This window comes from Amblyraja radiata, chromosome 11, assembly GCF_010909765.2.
Source record: "Amblyraja radiata isolate CabotCenter1 chromosome 11, sAmbRad1.1.pri, whole genome shotgun sequence".
Taxonomy (NCBI): Eukaryota; Metazoa; Chordata; class Chondrichthyes; order Rajiformes; family Rajidae; genus Amblyraja; species Amblyraja radiata.
Window position 1 is genome coordinate 31,586,932 of NC_045966.1, and position 18,666 is coordinate 31,605,597.

Consider the following 18,666-nt stretch of genomic DNA (forward strand, 5'->3'; position numbering starts at 1 on the left):
TAATTTATTTCCAATTCAAGGTAATTGCTTTGAGCTATATGCATGAATGTACAGGGCTCGAAATTAGCGGTTGCCCGGGTGCCATTGACCACCCAAATTGCCGCCAGGCAACCTAAACGGCGAGTCATTTTGCCCGGCTTGGCACGCAGATACTGGTTTATACCAATAGACACAAAAAGGGGGGGGGGGAGGGGGAGGGGGAGGGGGAGAGGGGGAGGGGGAGAGGGGGAGGACTCCTTCCGCCGTTGGAAGCAGCAGCACCAAAGATCCTATAGCTATAGGATCTTTGAGCTGCACCGCTCGGCACCGCATCTTCCTGTCGGCTGGCGGAGGAGGGGAGGCGGTGGCGAGGAGATCCAAACGCCACCCGCTTTGGCGGCGGCACTTTGGCGTTGGACAGGGACGGCCAAGGCAGCTGGGCGATGTTGTCCGAGGAGCACTGACCCTGGGACCCCTCCTCTCCATTCCGCACTGATCCCCATTCCCTCCTCTATTCAGTCCTCACTGACATCCCCTGTGCGCCCCTCCCCATCTACCCCCCCCCCCAATCTATTCATCACCCTACCCATCGCGCATTGATTCTCCTCCCCCCCCCCCCCCCATCCATCCTACACTGGTCCTCCAATTCAACCTGTACAGACCCCCTTTCCCATCCATCCTGCACTTCTCCCCCAATTCATACTGCACTGATCCTCCCATTCATCCCGTACTGACCCACCCTCCATTTACCCTGCACCAATCCCCCCCCCATCCATCCTGTAGTGATCTCCCCATTCATCTTTTACTGATCCCCCATTCATCCTGTACTGATCCCCTCATGCATCCAGTACTGATCCCCTCATGCATCCAGTACTGATCCCCTCATGCATCCTATGCTGTTCCCTCATTGATCCTGTAGTGAATGCCCATTCATCCTGCACAGTCCCTCAGATCCAAACTCTCCTGACCCTGCCCCCGTTCATCCTGTACTGAACCCCCCATTCATCCTGTGCTGATCCCCCCCCCCCATCCATCCTGTACTGATCCCCCCTTCAAGAAGAATGGTGGTAACAGTCTGAAGAAGGGTCTCGACCCGAAACATTGCCTATTTCCTTTGCTCCATAAATGCTGCCTCGCCCACTGAATTTCTCCAGCATTTTTGTCTACCCCCATTCGGCCTGTACTGATCCCCCCCATTCATCCTGTACTGACCCCCCCCCCCATCCATCCCGTACTGATCCCCCCATTCAACACCACTGACATCCCCCGTGCTCTCCCCTCACAATTTTACATACTCCAACCAACACGTACTAATTCATCTGCCTCAATCCATCCATTCCACACCGAAACTTACAAAATTCTTAAGGGGTTGGACAGGTTAGACGCAGGAAGATTGTTCCCGATGTTGGGGAAGTCCAGAACAAGGGGTCACAGTTTAAGGATAAGGGGGAAATCTTTTAGAATTAGAGTTAGATTAGAATTAGATTCCTTTATTGTCATTCAGACCTTTCGGACTGAACGAAATTATGTTGCCTGCAGTCATACACAGAACCAATAAAAACAAAACATACAATAAACACAAATTAAACATCCACCACAGTGAGTTCACCAAGCACATCCTCACTGTGATGGAGGCAAAGTCTTAGTCTCCGTCTCTTCCCTCCTTGTTCTCCCTCTGCGCTGAAGCGATCGATCCAGGATGGAGATGCCGCCCTCCAGTCCAGCGGACCTCCGTGGTGATGTCGCCGCTGCCGAAAGCCGGAACGCCGCCACAGCATCAGCTCCGGGCAGCCGCCCCAGCTCCAGGCCGCCGCCCCAGCTCCGGGTCCCGCAGTCTCCGCTCCGGGTCCCGTCAGTCTCCGCTCCGGGCCGCTGCCCCAGCTCCGGGTCCCGCAGCCTCAGCTCCAGGCCGCTGCCCCAGCTCCGGGTCCCGCAGTCTCAGCTCCAGGCCGCTGCCCCAGCTCCGGGTCCCACAGTCTCAGCTCCAGGCCGCTGCCCCAGCTCCGGGTCCCGTAGTATCAGCTCCGAGCCCCGCTGCATCAGCTCCAGGCCGCCGCCGAAAGCCAGAACGCCGCACCAGCAAGTCGGGCCACCGCTGCCTCAGCCCCGAAGATGGCCAGCCTCTCGTTGGTGAGTCCTAGCTGGCTCTGCCTCCGGAGCCTCGGGGTCAGTCTCAGGCTAGAGGCCGCCAGCTCCGCCATTAGGCCTCAGCGCAGACGGAGGCAGAGAAGGGGGATACGACACGATAAAGTCGCATTCCCCCGAAGGAAGAGACAGAGAACATGTTTCACCCCCCCCCCCCCCTCTAACACACCCCAACAAACTAAAACTTAACCAAAACAAGACAAAAAAAACAACAGAAAAAAGTAAAGTCAGACGGACTGCAGGCGAGCCGCAGCTGTTAACAGCGCCGCCACTTCCGGAAAGAGAAGTGCAGAAGTTTTAGGACCGAGATGAGAAAAACATTTATCACACAGAGAGTGGTGAATCTGTGGAATTCTCTGCCACAGAAGGTAGTTGTGGCCAGTTCATTGGCTATATTTAAGATGGAGTTAGATGTGGCCCTTGTGGCTAAGGGGATCAGGGGGTATGGAGAGAAGGCAGGTACGGGATACTGAGTTGGATGATCAGCCATGATCATATAGAATGGCGGTACAGGCTCGAAGGGCCGAATGGCCTACTCCTGCACCTATTTTCTATGTTTCTATGATTGCCTTCTCAACCCCCCCCCCCCCCCCCGCCATCTATCCACCCCGCGCTGATTCACACACACCCTGACCCTATTGTGCTTCATGGTCTTCAGAGCGAAAATTGACTATGTTTGATAAAAGAATGCAATCAAATATGTTTTAATTCCCAATGTTATTATTTGTTTTGACACCTTTAAACATATTACCAAAAGAACATTTGCTGCAGTTATGTCCTTTGGCCATCTCTTGTCAGTTAGTGTAATGTTTAACCTGTCAGATGGGTATAGTCGGTTTTAACAGCTATTATCATAAAATGCCTTTAGAAATTTCCTTGCAACCTGTATATTTTGTTGTGGATAAATTATGTAGGAAGCGAGAGTGTTTCTGTGCCAATAGCAATAATGACCCATGCTATGGCCATGTAATGGTAATTTTCGGTCTTTCACAGAAAACATGCTTGCATCAATCTGTAGTGTGCATGGTTAAGCATATATGTTACCATGGTCCTGGATTTATTGACACAGGTTGATCATATGCTGAATAATCCAACCACATTTTTGTTTGGAAGTGGAAAGAACTAATAGAAATTGCATTAATTGCAATGTGTAAAAATAGTTGAGATATTATATTATAATTTTGCTGCATGTCATTGTGGTATATATCATGTATTGATTGGTGAATATGTTTAGTTTGTGAGTTATTTGAAGCAGAAATAATATGTGAATGTAGACAAAAGTGCTGGAGAAACTCAGTGGATGTGGCAGCATCTATGCAGCGAAGAAAATAGGCAACGTTTCGGGCCGAAACCCTTCTTCAGACTGATGGGTTTCGGACTGAAACGTTGCCTATTTCCTTCGCTCCATAGATGCTGCTGCACCCGCTGAGTTTCTCCAGCACTTTTGTCTACCTTCGATTTTCCAGCATCTGCAGTTCCTTCTTGAACATAATATGTGAATGCTTCATTGAGCATAATTACGACTGGTAACTACGCACTTCCTCCGAGCACATTATCACATGCGTCATGCAAACCGTCTTAAATGACCACCTAAACTGTCATTTGGCAACCTAAAAAGCTGTCAAGGTTGCCCGGCTGGCAACAGGGAAAAAAAGTTAAGTGAGAGCCCTGATGTACAAATATTCAAGTAAACTTAAGAGATCACAATGATGTTCAGGTTCAGAAGGCAAACGTAACCAAATGAATATTAAGACAAAATCAATTTTTGTTGTCAATTGCATAATTATGCAACTCATTTCCAAAGGATCATAGATCACTTACTGTATCATTGCTCTTCTTCTTCCCACTTGTAGCATCACTGTTGACAGATACGGGAAATTTAAATACATCAGCCTTCCCTGCAATACATAAATGCACATGTGGAATTATGCAATTTTATATGAAATCTTTGTTGACCATATTTAACATCTATATTGGCTCCTGAAAGCAATATAATGGCAAATACCCACGCGCTGAAGAAGTTTTCTCGATGCCCGCGCAGCTTGAGAAGCCCCTCCCCTCCCATTCTTCGCCCGCCCGCTCGCTCACTCAGCTGCCGGTGTCCAGAAAGTCAAGCCGGTGCTGTCTCTCTCTGCTGTTCGCAGCCCACTCACTCGTCTGGCTCCCCACACGCCCCCCCTCCCCCCTCTTCTCCCCTCTCCTTCCTCCCTCTCTCCCTTCTCCTCTACCCGACCTCCTCTCCGTGTCCGCGGCCCGATCCTCTGTAATGCTGGCAGAAGCTTTTGGCAGTCCTCAGCAAAGAGCCTATAGCCTGCTATATGATCTTTGGTCCTCGGGTCACTCTGGGCTCGCTTGGGCCCCCGCGACCTGCCGCCCGCCCCACTCCTCTCTCCCACTCTCTCTCCCACTTTCTCTCCCCCCTCTCCCTCTCTCCCTCTCTCTCCCCCAGGGCTCGAAATTAGCGGTTGCCAGGGTGCCAATGGCCACCTAAAATGCTGCCGGGCAACCTAAATGCCAAGTCATTTTGCCCGGCTTGGCACTGCAGATACTGGTTTATATCAAAGATAGATCCAAAAATCTGAAGTAAATCAGCGGGTCAGGCAGCATCTCTGGAGAAAAGGAACGTGACGTTTCGTGTCGGCGGCGACTGTAGTGCGGGGCAAAGATACTAGGTGCGGGATGACGGAGGGTCGGAGCGAATGACAGGCCCCGCACAGCGGCAGCGGCTCCACCTCCCCCGCCGGGGTTGGTGTGAGGTAAAAGCACTGCAAATGGTTGGTGGGGGTTAGTTTGAAGTAAAAGCACTGCAAATGGTTGGTGGGGTTAGTTTGAAGTGGCAAATGATTAAGTCTAAACTTGACAACTACCTGTTTCCACTGTATATTGATTTTAGATAAAACGCTACCACTTACGGCTGTGATTTTTGGCCATCTTACTCAGTCCCCCTCCGCTCATTAGGTGCAGAGGATTCTTCCCATCATTGAAAAATAAGTGTTATTAGTGTTTAAAAAATGTTGAGAATCTCTCTTCTGTCAATCACGCCATGAAGGTCACACCTTTTCCGGTGGGAGGGGGGAGGGATTATAAAACACGGAAGTGTGGGTGTGGCTCAGTCTCTGTATAATGGGGGAGGGAGAGGTCACGACTCTGTCCGAGCTGTGAATCAACTGAACACTGAATGTCTACCGAACTGTAAATGTGGTGTGTTGTGTGGTTTTATGGTGGTTTCACCCTGCTTGAAGTGGTAAAGATGTAATAGCGGCACATTTGGATAGCCGTAACAGGATTAGTCCAAGTCAGCATGGATTTTTGAAGGGGAAATCTTGCTTGACTAATCTTCTGGAATTTTTTGAGGATGTAACAAATAAAATAGATAAGGGGGAGCCAGTGGATCTACTGTGTCTGGACTTTCAGAAAGCCTTTGATAAGGTCCCACACAGGAGATTGGTAGGCAAGATTAGATCACATGGTAATGGGGGTAGGGCAGGGTCAGGTAGGGTATTGACATGGATAGAAAATTGGTTGACAGACAAGAAACAAAGACTAGGGATTAACAGGTCCCTATCAGAATGGCAGGCAGTGACGTGGGGTGCCGCAAGGCTCAGTGCTGGAACCACAGCTATTTACAATATACATTAATGATTTTGATGAAGGAATTAAAAGTAACATGATCAAATTTTCAGATGACACAAAGCTGGGTGGCAGTGTGAACTGTGATGTGGATGCTATGAGGATGCAGGGTGACTTGGATAGGCTGAGTGAGTGGGCAGATGCATGGCAGATGCAGTATAATTTGGATAAATGTGAGGTTATCCACTTTGGTGACAAAAAGACAGATTATTATCTGAATGGTGTCAGATTAGGAAAAGGGGAGTTGCAACGAGACCTGGGTGTCCTTGTACATCAGTCACTGAAAGTAAGCGTGCATATACAGCAGGCAGTGAAGAAAGCTAATGGCATATTGGCCTTCATAACAAGAGGATTTCAAATCCTGGAGTTTTCAAGCCAACAACTCAGTGGGAGCACTTTCACCAGCAATATAAACATACTTCAACCATGTGGGCCATTAGAATAGCAATGTTACAAAACCTACCTTCAGCAGCGCTGCAGATCTGCCACTGACTGTGCGTGCGACTACGGCACCTTTGGGCAGGGGGGGAATTAAAATGCAGGTTTGTATCGCATGTCGGAGAGGGATTTCCTCGGGCTGCTAGTCGATGAAGAAAAATCTATCCGACTTCCATTCCCGGTTTAAAAAAAAAAAAAAAATTTTAAATAACGCTGGTCAAGTTAATAGTTGGATTTAAGTAAAAAGCAACTTCGAGCACCCTCAACGCCTTCAACGTGACGGATCGTAATATCAGGACAAAACTAAGGGTGTCGTATATTTCACATATAATCTTGCTTCTTGGGGTGGTTTCAGTCTAATTTTACAACACGAAAATGTTATTTAGTCCCCAAATGATCCGGCCATGTCTTTGCCTGCCGATATGGGGTTAAAATTCACGGCAACGTTCCAATCGATTGCATTCCAGAAACACCCACTCACAAGATGATTAAAATTCTCTTTTATTTTGGACAATCACGTCATAAATCGTCTACATTTTGTGTAATTGTCTATCCATAATCAATATTTTTATACTAAACTAGACTAAGTGGAACCCGTTGGGTCCTGCATCACACGGTAGGGCTGGTCCGGCAACGCAATATTCCACCTCTCCACCAATTCCAATATTGGTGGCTAGTGGGGGGGTGGGACTTTCTGGAACGCTAGTATGGGTGTTGTGGGCTGAAGGGACTGGTTTCCAGAGGGCTAGTATGGACATTGCGGGCCGAATGGATTGTTGGGCAGGCGGCTCAGTCACTCAAGCCTGTTGTGCTGGCAGCTCACTCACTCACGGCTGGTGGGCTGGCAGTTAACTCACGGCTATTCCTTGAAATTCAATTTCAAGCAGGGTGCAAGGCCACCAAATTCAAGTGTAGTTTCTTACCACTTCAAGCAGGGTGCAAGGCCACCAAATTCAAGTGCAGTTTCATACCACTTCAAGCAGGGTGCAAGGCCACCAAATTCAAGTGCCGTTTCATACCATTTCAAGCAGGGTGAAACCACCATAAAACTACACAACACACCACACTCACAGTTCAGTTGACATTCAGTGTTCAGTTGATTCACAGCTCAGACAGAGTTGTGACCTCTCCCTCCTCCATCTTGCAGAGACTGAGCCACGCCCACACTTCTGGGTTTTATAGTCCCTCCTTCCCCCCTCCCCCTCCCACGAGAAGGGGCGTGGCCATCATGGCCTGATTGACAGGAGAGAGAATCTCAACATTTCTTAAACACCAATAACTCTTTTATTTTTCATCGATGGGAAAAATCCTCGGCACCTGATGAGCAGAGGTGGACTCCGAGTAAGATGGCCAAAAATCACAGGCGTACATGGTAGCGTTTTTTCTAAAATCAATATAAAGGAAGTGATCAAGATTAGACTTTTAATTATATAGAAGGCAAGGCGACTTTAATTAGGCAAGGCAACTTTAATTAGGCAACACAGCTTTAGCATTTCCAAACCAAAGGCAACACAGCTTTAGCATTTCCAAACCAAAGGCAACACAGCTTTAGCATTTCCAAACCAAAGGCAACACAGATTTATCATTTCCAAACCAAAATTTCAAACCACATTAAGGGCACTGACAGGTCAGTAAAACCACTCAGTTTAGTAGACATGTGTTCAGTGTTATTCACAGCTCAGACTGAGAGGCGTGACCCTCTCGCTCCCTCTACTTGCAGAGACTGACTGAGGCACTCAACACTTCCGGGTTTTATAGTCCCTCTGGAAGGGGCGTGGCCTTCAGGAGAGAGAATCTCAAAAAAATGTAAACACTAATAACTCTTTTATTTTTAATCGATGGGAAAAATCCTCTTGTCCTGCGCAGTGGAGGGGGACTCTGAGTAAGATGGCCAAAATCACAGCCGTAAGTGGCATCGTTTTTTCTAAAATCAATATACAGAAGAACAGGAAGTGGTCAAGATCAGACTTTTAGTACTATAGATATCCGCAACAGTTTTAGTCACATATATTGTGCAAAAAATAATAATTTCGATTACATTGAGAGTGGATGTTTCTATATTAATTTATGGGAATTAAACATTAAATTCCTTCCATTTGGCATATGTTCATGACAGTGAGATTTAACATCATGTTATATCGTTAATTCTTGTGTGAATGGGATTAGTTTGTTATTTGGATACTTAGGCTATTTAAAAAAAATAGCCTTTTCTTAAGAAATGGATAGATGTTTAGATCTAGTAATTGAAATTAGATGAATTAGATGAATTCATCTAATTGTCATTGATTTGATTAAACTGATGAATATGAATTGTTTGTTGGGTATTTACTATTTGTTTTAGCGTTTAGCTCTATCATTTCTACCTTTTTTCTAAAACTGCAAATAATAACTTGTTTCTGTTAATGCTGTTCAGTGTTATTTTTCCTTTACATTTTAAACAGATGTCTCCGAAGAAGAAATGCAAAATTGTCAATCCAAATGCCCAGCAAAAGAGACTGATTTAGACAGCATTCGCAGCGATTATCCAAATTTGGATTACTCCAAATGTGATGATCTACAGGATTTCTTAATGGGAAAGTAGTGTGCAGAAAGGCATGTTATGCGTGGTTTGAAGAGCAAAAACTTGTAGTTTACAACGCCAAAATGGAAAAGTTGAGGAAAAACAAGGTGTATAGAGTTACTTATTGGTTACAATCTGAGGAGTATGATGATGCTACTGATTATGATATGCCAATGTGCCAGCTAGCAACTGATCTTCTCCATAAAGAATTGGTCTAATGCTAGAAATTAATTTACCTATCTGTTGCGGACTTACAGCATATAATACAATAATATAAATGTTCTGATCTTGAGAATAGGGTGATTTCACGAAAGGTCACTGGAGCGTAGATCCGCACCCACGTGACCGAAAATTTTAACTGGAGTACATGCGTCACTTCCGGTACATGTTAGTGAATGGGAAAGCACGTACTTTCACACCCGTTAAAAACATCGAAAACGGCCCGTTTTTGAGCTGCAATTAACTGTACCAGTCGGGGTGACCGTGAGGAACAGCTACCTAAATTTACAGTCCAAAAAAAAGATAGAAACTAAGGGAAATTCAAGAGGGAGTTGAAGGTGTCAAAACGGCGGAGGTTGTTATCAGACATTTGCTGTGGAGATTTAAAGATCGGGAATTATCGCGTTTGCTCGCTGCATTTCATCAAAAGTGGCATTATTGACTTTTTATCTTTATTCATTTGTTAGATGAAAAGTATTAAAAGTGAAAAATCCGTCAGTAAAATTGCAAAATCGCCCATGGTTCTCAGGTGGGTTTTAACATGCAAAATGAAAATGCTTCTGAAGCTCCATTTACCATTTAAATAATCGTAAACTATCAATGCGTTTTGAAATAAATTTTACTGAGATGCAAGCTAAGGAATGGGAACGCCATGCACGTGCAACAAGAAGAGAGTATTAAAGCAGATTTGGTTGCAGCTCAAGCATCTATAGCTCTGCAAGTTGATGGCGTTCTTGTGCACATTGTCTATCCTGCTCACAGTGGGTGCCCAATCAGGATTGTTGACATCATTCCATGCTGCAGGCTTGTCTGTTATTAGATGATAAATAAATAAATAAGTAGTTTGGGTGATTGTGCAGGCTTTAAACAAGAAACATTGAGAAATATATTTTGGCAAATAATAAAATGTCCTGCTTTTGTCCAACTAACAGCCGACAATTATCCCATTTATCAATTTATTTCAAAACGCATTGATAGTTTACGATTATTTAAATGGTAAATGGAGCTTCAGAAGCATTTTCATTTTGCATGTTAAAACCCACCTGAGAACCATGGGCGATTTTGCAATTTTACTGACGGATTTTTCACTTTTAATACTTTTCATCTAACAAATGAATAAAGATAAAAAGTCAATAATGCCACTTTTGATGAAATGCAGCGAGCAAACGCGATAATTCCCGATATTTTCGATCTTTAAATCTCCACGGCAAATGTCCGCTAACAACTTCTGCCGTTTTGACACCTTCAGCTCCCTCTTGAATTTACCTTAGTTTCTATCTTTTTTTTGGACTGTAAATTTAGGTAGCTGTGTCTCACGGTCACCCCGACTGGCACAGTTAATTGCAGCTCAAAACCTGGCCGTTTTCGATGTTTTTAACGGGTGTGAAAGTGCGTGTTTTCCCATTCACTAACATGTACCGGAAGTGACGCATGTACTCCAGTTAAAATTTTCGGTCACGTGGATGCGGATCTACTCTCCAGTGACCTTTCGTGAAATCACCCTATATCACGTTTGAATTTTCAAGGCAGTCTGGGTGTTTATTACTATTTCCGTCACAACGGTCAATTTTGTAATTAACTACAATTAGGTAACTAACTAATTGTCATCCAAGTAAGATTTCATGTTTGTTTCAGAATGCTTCAATCTATAATAACTGAAAATTTCATTCAGTTCTCTTAATTTTTAAGAAAGTTATGGGCTTTTGACTGTCCTGGATCACAGCTTTTGTGTTAAGTCAATGGAAAAGCAATAGGGAAAAAGATGCTAATTTCTCGAGTATGAAAATGGCCATAACATTTTTAATACTGAAGATATGAAAGTGAATTAGGTATCAAATTAAACTTCTTTTTGTGCTTCATCTGATGGGATAAATTGCAGACTTGATTTTTAGAATCTCAAAATTTTGTAACATTGCTACTTTAACTTAGCAACTACTTCAATATATAATGAATTTAAAAAACAGCGCAAGTTCGGCTCCCATTCACGGTGAATTATTCAATGGAGGCATCAAATTGAGTGACTGATGATTGGTGTTCTTACCAGCAGTACTAATGTTAGCTCCATTCTTGGCTGAGAGCCCACTATTTTGCATTTGTTTTTCCACGTCAGCTTGTCCCGGCGACAGCACAGGGCTTTTAACGGGTGCCGGCGGCTTGAAAGAGGCCAGTGTGACGGCGGTCTTCAGAGGAGGCTTCGCGGCAGCCGCTGCGCTTCCCCCTGGCGAGCGCACAGCTGCAGGCGTCCGGGCAACGGCTCGCCACTTCTCCGCTTGCCTCGGGCTCTTGCCCGCGAACTCGATAACCGAGCCGGATACGTGTTTGCCGAAGCTGTTCACGTACACGGCGTTAAAGTTTTTTTTCCTGCTGGCCTTTACCTTCAGCTGCCCGGGCTCCGCCATTCCCCGCCGAGTGGAAGCCGCTCCGGCCAGCAGAGGCCGAGGGCCGCGAGACGACAACAGCCCCGCCGCGTGCAGTAATTCCCGCTCAAACCGACGAGCGCACGCGCGACCAATTCTCCTCCATGCATCTCATTTGGTCCAAGCATGCGAGACAGGACTCTTGCAGGACCAATGCGTTCCATTCTAAAAACCAGACGAATGAGAGTCTGTTTAAGTATCAGCTTTATAAATATAAGCCTTGAATATTTGCGATATTCAATCACATTGAAAATTAATTGTGTATAATTATATGTGTATTGATATAAATTATTAATCTATATAATGTATTGATTATATATCTAATATTAGATACAAAATGCTGGAATAACTCCGTGGGACAGGCAGTATCTGGAGAGAAAGAATGGGTGACGTTTCAGGTCGAGACCCTTCAGTCTATCTGCTGTAGACATCATACAGCACAGAAGGCAAGTGACAATAAGGGGGATTTTTCTGGTTGGCTGCCAGTGACGTGTGGAGTTCCGCAGGGCTCGCTGCTCTTCACGTTGTATATTAATAGGCCTTTCTCACGGGACGACTTGACGCAAGATGTAACCAGAGTGAAGTGGTCGTGGTCTAGCACGATATCACACGATATAACGGGGGGTAGATAAAGAGTTCCCACGGGTACTCGGCATTTCTGTTATTTGTGCGAGTGACTTGTCCGTCTCCCGAGCTTTCCCGTTAAATCTTGAATGAACATTGTGAACTGAAGTGTTGATAAATCATCACGTGGCACAAATGATGTCACTTTTTTTTTCACACACTATAAATATCCTCCCTTGGTTGAATTGGCTCATTTGGAGACATGCCTGTACTAAGTAGTTTCGAGTACAGGATGGTGGTGTTTTTCATTGACGCGCTGTATGCAGCAGCCCTCTATGTGAATCGAGGACGCTTGCGTGAAGGCAGAAGGGTGAGATGAATTAAAAAGAGAATTAAGAGGAAGTCTCACTGGGTGAAGCCCATCTTTCAACGGAGACCTCTATTTGGACAATATGATAAACTGCTTAATGTGCTGTGCGAAGAGGATAAAAGTGCATTCACAAACTTTGTCAGAATTCCACCCGAGCTCTTTAATGAGCTGAAGAATAATTTGGGACCTCTGCTGAAGAAGACTGACACTGTAATGAGAAAGGCACTGGAACCAGGGTTGCGCATAGCAATCACCCGCCGCTACTTGGCCTCAGGCGATTCTTATAAAAGTCTATCTTACAACTTTCTTGTCGCCACCAACAGCATCTGTGGTATTGTCCGAGAAACCTGTAAGGCGATCATCAAATTTTATGCAGCTGAAGTGATGGAATGCCCCAGTACACCAGATGCGTGTAAGAGAGTGGCGCTGGGGTTTGAAAACAGGTGGAACTTTGCTCACACATGTGGGTCTTTGGATGGCAAGCATGTGGCAATTCGTTGTCCACCCAGAGGTGGCTCAAATTATTTCAATTACAAGAAATTCCACTCAATTGTACTCTTGGCGGTGGTTGATCATAACTACAACTTCCTGTATGTGGATGTGGGCACACCTGGAAGTGTTGGTGATGGCCGGATTTGGAAAGAAACCTGGCTTGGAAAGAAAATGGAAGGTGGAACAGCAGGCATGCCTGATCCAGAACCTCTGCCAGGAGAAGACAGCCCGGACATCCCATATGCGATGGTTGCTGACGAAGCCTTTGCACTACGGCCCTGGATTATGAAGCCATATCCACAGAGGAATCTAACTAGGGAACAGAGGATCTTCAATTACAGACTGTCAAGGGCTAGGAGGGTTGTAGAAAATTATTTTGGCATCTTGGCAAACAGATTTAGATGCTTGCTCAAGACAATGGAGCAGAAGCCCAAGAATGTTGAGACTATAGTATATGCAGCATGTGTTCTGCACAACCTGATCCGAATGAGAGGTGCAGCTGCAGGATCAGCAACAGCCATCCAGGACGGTGACCTAGTGGACAGTGACACAGGGGGAATAACACTAGGTACATGGAGAAGTGGTGCAACCAAGGCGGAAATGGTCCCACTGCAGCGTTTCAAAGGTAACTCGGGCACATACAGTGGGAAAGAGCAAAGAGGCCATCTCTGCGCTTACTACAATTCACAATTGGGGTGTGTGCTGTGGCAGGACAGCTCTATTGATGGGTAGCCGACCACAGGAACACTACTGCATGTTAGCAGACATGCATAGAAAATAAGCTGATAATAATGTCCCGTTGTAATCCTGCTTACTTCTCTTTGTTTCACTTTCTAGTGTTGTCCTCTGAAAAGTGCTTCCTATAAGATGGTCGTCCGCAAAACCTGCCATTTAGCACATTGCATTGTCCCTTTTATTGCCTGAGTTTAGGCTTGTTGCGGAGGTTAATGAATAGAATCTGTTTAAAAAAATCTAGCGTGCCTCATTTGTTGATTTTCATGTTTGCGAAGCCCTTTTTTAGACAAATGTTGTTTGGTGTGATGCACCTTCTCTCAATATGTGCAAGAAGTCGTCTTTTTATATTGTCAAATAGGAATAAAGACTTTGTCTCATATTGACCGTGATGATTGTCTTATTTAATTATCTACTGAGAGGTGAAACTTTCAAACGTTTAAATAGCTCAGCAATTGAGGGACATGAACACTCAAAATGAAAAAGAATGAAAATGTGATTATATCACCTCCCTTCAACTATTTTGTGTTTCAGCATGAGAGGGATTACAACATTAGAGACATTCATCTTGTAGTGATGTGTTAATGAAGAATTGCAGACATCAATCTGATAGTAAAAAATATATTTATTTAACAATGAGGTAAACAAGCACTGACAATCAAACTGCTGAGTTAAAAGCTTTGTCACACTTCAGGCTATAATAAAATGTGGAGCCTCCAACAGAAACAAAGTAATGCCCAAGAGGAAAAAACACACATTAACATAAGGACTCTAGATGTCACACCAAATGGTGAGTGGCCAACAACTAAAATAAACTAAAACTCACCTTCTGTCCCCTCTGTCCAGCTTCCGGGTTCACCGTTCGCAGGAGTTCCCACGGTAAACGCAAGAGTTATTACGGATATCGCACTGGCCACTACGTCCATATAATGTTTCAATGTTCAACCACAAGTGTACAAGTCACTCTTGGAGAAATTCAAGCTTGCTTGAATTTTCTCCCGAGTCGACAAGTTACACGAGTACCTGCCGTTAGCGCCACGGTGGTCCACGAATGCCGTACGGTTATCGTACGAGGTTCCCACGATGTTCAACTCTGGTTACCTCTTGCGTCAAGTTGCCCCGTGAGAAAGGCCTATAATGATTTGGATAAGGGGATTGAAAGCTTTGTGGCCAAGTTTGCGGATGATTATACGAAAATAGGTGGAAGGGCAGGTAGTGTAGAGAAAGCAGGGACTCTGCAGAATGACTTGGATAGGTTGGGAGAGTGGGCAGAGTAGTGGCAGATGGAATATAGGGGGGTTGCACATAAGGTAATCGGGTCAAAGGGCGCGACGCACGGAGCAGCTCAATCCGTCTGGAAGATCTGGAAGCCTCCCGCATACACTGTTAAGACACGAAACGCGTACTTTCTTACCTGATAAACGCCAAAATGATCAATTTGGAACATTCAGAACAATTTTGGGCACCTCATCTGAGGAAGGATGTGCAGGCTCTGGAGAGGGTCCAGAGGAAGTTTACAAGAATGATCCCAGGAATGAGTAGGTTATGATGAGCGTTTGTCAGCATTGGACCTATATTCGCTGGAGTTTGGAAGAATGAGGGGGGGACCTCATTGAAACGTACAGAATAGTGAAAAGCTTGGATAGAGCGGCTGTGGAGAGGATGTTTCCACTAGTGGGAGAGTCTAGGACTAGAGGTCATAGCCTCAGAGTTAAAAGATGTTCTTCTAGGAAGATAAGAAGGAATTTATTTAGTCAGAGGGTGGTGAATCTGTGGAATTCTTTGCCACAGAAGGCTGTGGAGGCAAAGTCAATGGATATATTTAAGGCAGAGATAGATTCTTGATTAGTACGGGTGTCCACGGTTATGGGGAGAAGGCAGGAGAATGGTGTTAGGAGGCAGAGATAGATCAGCCATGATTGAATGGTGGAGTAGACTTGATGGGCCTAATTCTACTTCTATCACATGATCTTATGAAATAAGGCCTCACTTGTCCATGCCAACCAAGATGCCCCACCCAAGCTAGTCCCATCCCCCACATTTGCCCCATGTCCCTCTAAACCTTTCATATTCATGTAGATGGTACAAGTGCCTTTTAAATGCTGTTATGGTATCTGCCTCAACTACTACCTTTGGCAGCTTGTTTCATATATTCACCACCCTCTGAGTGGAAAAAGTTGTCCCCAGGTTCCTATCAAATCGTGCCCTTCACACCTTAAACCTTTGCACTCTGGTTCTTGATTCGCCTACCCTGGGTAAAATACTCTGTATTCACCCAATCTATTCCACTTATAAGATCACCCCTCAGCCTCATGTGCTGCAAAGTCCTAGTCTGCATGTCAGGTGCTTGACAATCGTTTGGATTCCTTTTAAGGAACAAATTAATTATCTTTAAATAGACAATAACAATTTTGGATTGGATATAAAATTAATCTATTGGTTAATTCTCAACTCCAGAAGTGCCTTGTACTGAAAAACCAAAGATAAACATTAGCACATAGCTCCTTCTAGTGGCAGTCTATTATAATAATAGGTAGAACCATTGTTGCTTTAAAAATGTATTGCTATGATTAGATTACTGTGATCCTTTGAACATTCAGCAAACTGTAATTGTTTCAAGTTGATTTTCAGAAGGGTAAAGATTAATTATCACATGATTTCCTTTGTTAATAGCACCACCTTTTCAATAACAATAACTGCTGTTTTTGCAGGTTCCTTCAGATCCTGAAAAATGATTTCTTTTAAACTGATGTAATAGTGAAGTGGTATATGAAATTAGGTTGAGGACATTGATCATGTGATATGCTTGATGCGTGCTTACTACCTCTGCAGAACAAACATGCTTTTCACTCTGAATAATAAATGCAATCATCTTTGTTCTGTTCCCTAGAATTAACTGAATGTACATGACCCATGTATTCGAAAGTCTACATTCACATGGTCATGTTGTACCTTGCTTGCTGCATTTTCTCATCACTTCTGCTGTTTTCTCACTGCATGCACCAACATCTCCAGGCTTTGTTTAATGCTAGGCAGAAGCATTATTGATATTCTACATATCTTCAGTATTAAACAGACCTTCTCTCCTTTAACTCTTGACACTGTAATCTTATATTTTTATTATATCACTTTTTTTTTTTTTAAACGAATTTCAAAGAAACAAACAAAATTTGATACTAGCAGTATAATGCAAAAAATAATCCAACACTTTAAGAAGTAGATAAAAGGAGAAATTAGATATTCTGTAAGGAATTGCAGAACTTTGTTTCCTGGAAAATTAATGAATTCAAGAGGCCAGCACTGGAAAAGCACATATCTTGAAACATTATAGAAGATTGTCGAGGCGACTGGAGCTCCCGATGTTAAAGCCCCCGGTAGGCGATGGTAAGTCCCGCGGTCGTTAAGTCGTACTGGGCGATGTTAGGCTCCGCTCCTAGTCCTTTAAACCCCGGGATTCCAGCGGGAGAAGTTGCTGTTCAGGGAGCTCCGAAAAGTGGTCTCCCACCAGAGACCTGCGAGCTCCCGATGTTCCTGTCCACCGGGCATGCGGCCGGAGCCTCCGAAGCTCCGAAGTTGGGTCGCAGCCACGCGCCACCACAGCTCTTATCGTTCCAAAGACAGCCAGCTCCGCGATGGCAGGTCCGCAGGCTCCGCGAATGGAGCCCTCAGGTTGGTCCCGGCCGGAGGCCGCCGCCGGCTCCACGATGTTCGGCTCAACGACATCGGAGACCCGACAGGGAAAAAGTCGGGTCCCCGTACAGGGAAGAGACTAACGGTTTTGCCCACCCCCACCCCCCACATATACGCAGCTAAAGAAAAATAATAAACACTAGAGTCAAGACATACATTTAACAAGATAAAAAAATTTAAAAGACAGACAGACTGTAGTCGAGCCGCATTTTAAATGTACTGCGGATGAAAGGCATGGGAGAATTATGCCTCCCTAAGAGATCGATCTCTTAGGGAAGCATAATTCTCCCATGCCTTTACTATTTATGGCCATCTATATTACTAAAAGTCTGATCTTGACCACTTCCTGTTGTTCTGTGTATTGATTTTAGAAAAAACGCTGCCATTTATGTTCATAAGTTCATTTATTGTCACATACACCAATTAGTGTAGTGAAATTCAATGGCCAGGTCAGTCATACAATTTAAAAAAGCAACAGACTAAAAAAAACACGCTTTAACACAAACATCCATCGCAGTGACTCCTACACATTCCTCACTGTGATGGAAGGCGAAAATAAAGTTCCAAGTCCTTCCCTTGTTGTTCTTCCTTGGTCAGGGGCCTCGAGCCCCCCGTTGACGGGACGGTCTTGAGTCCCGTAGCCGGCGACATTCGGGCCCTCCGCGTCGAGGCGTTTAGCTCCCGCATCGGGGGGATGGTCAGCTCCCCCGCGCTGGGCGATCAAACCTCGCGTCGGGGCTGGTCGAACCTTCTGCGGTTTTGGAGCTCCCGACTAGCCTCTCCCAAGACTGCAATCCCTTGTTGGTAAGTCCGCAGGCCGCGGTGGAAGCGATCCCAGGCAAAGGATCCGCTCCGATGGTAAGTCCACCCCCTGCGGTGCGGCTCATGACAGTCCGAGGCGGCTCCCAGCTCCAGCGATGGTAGGCCGCAGAGCCCGGAGAATGTGATCCAAAACTCCGGGAAGGTAAGAACCTGAAAAAAGGTTTCCCCTGACCCCTCCCCCACCCCCACATAAAACAAACAGGAGAACATTAAAAACAAACGCTAAAAATAATAAAAAGGATGAGAAAAACTAACAGACTGCCGGCGGGGCTGCCATCTCCTTCCTCCAGCACCCCCCTACGGCTGTGATTTTTGGCCATCTTACTCAGAGTCACCCCCCGCTGTGCAGGACAAGAGGATTTTTCCCCATCGATGAAAAATAAGAGTTATTAGTGTTTAAAAAATGTTGAGATTCTCTCTCCTAAAGGCCACGCCCCTTCCGGAGGGACTATAAAACCCGGAAGTGTTGAGTGCTTCAGTCAGTCTCTGCAAGATGGGGGAGCGAGAGGTTCACGTCTCTCAGTCTGAGCTGTGAATAACACTGAACACATTTCTACTAAACTGTGAGTGTGGTTTTACTGACCTTGAGTGCCCTTAATGTGGTTTGA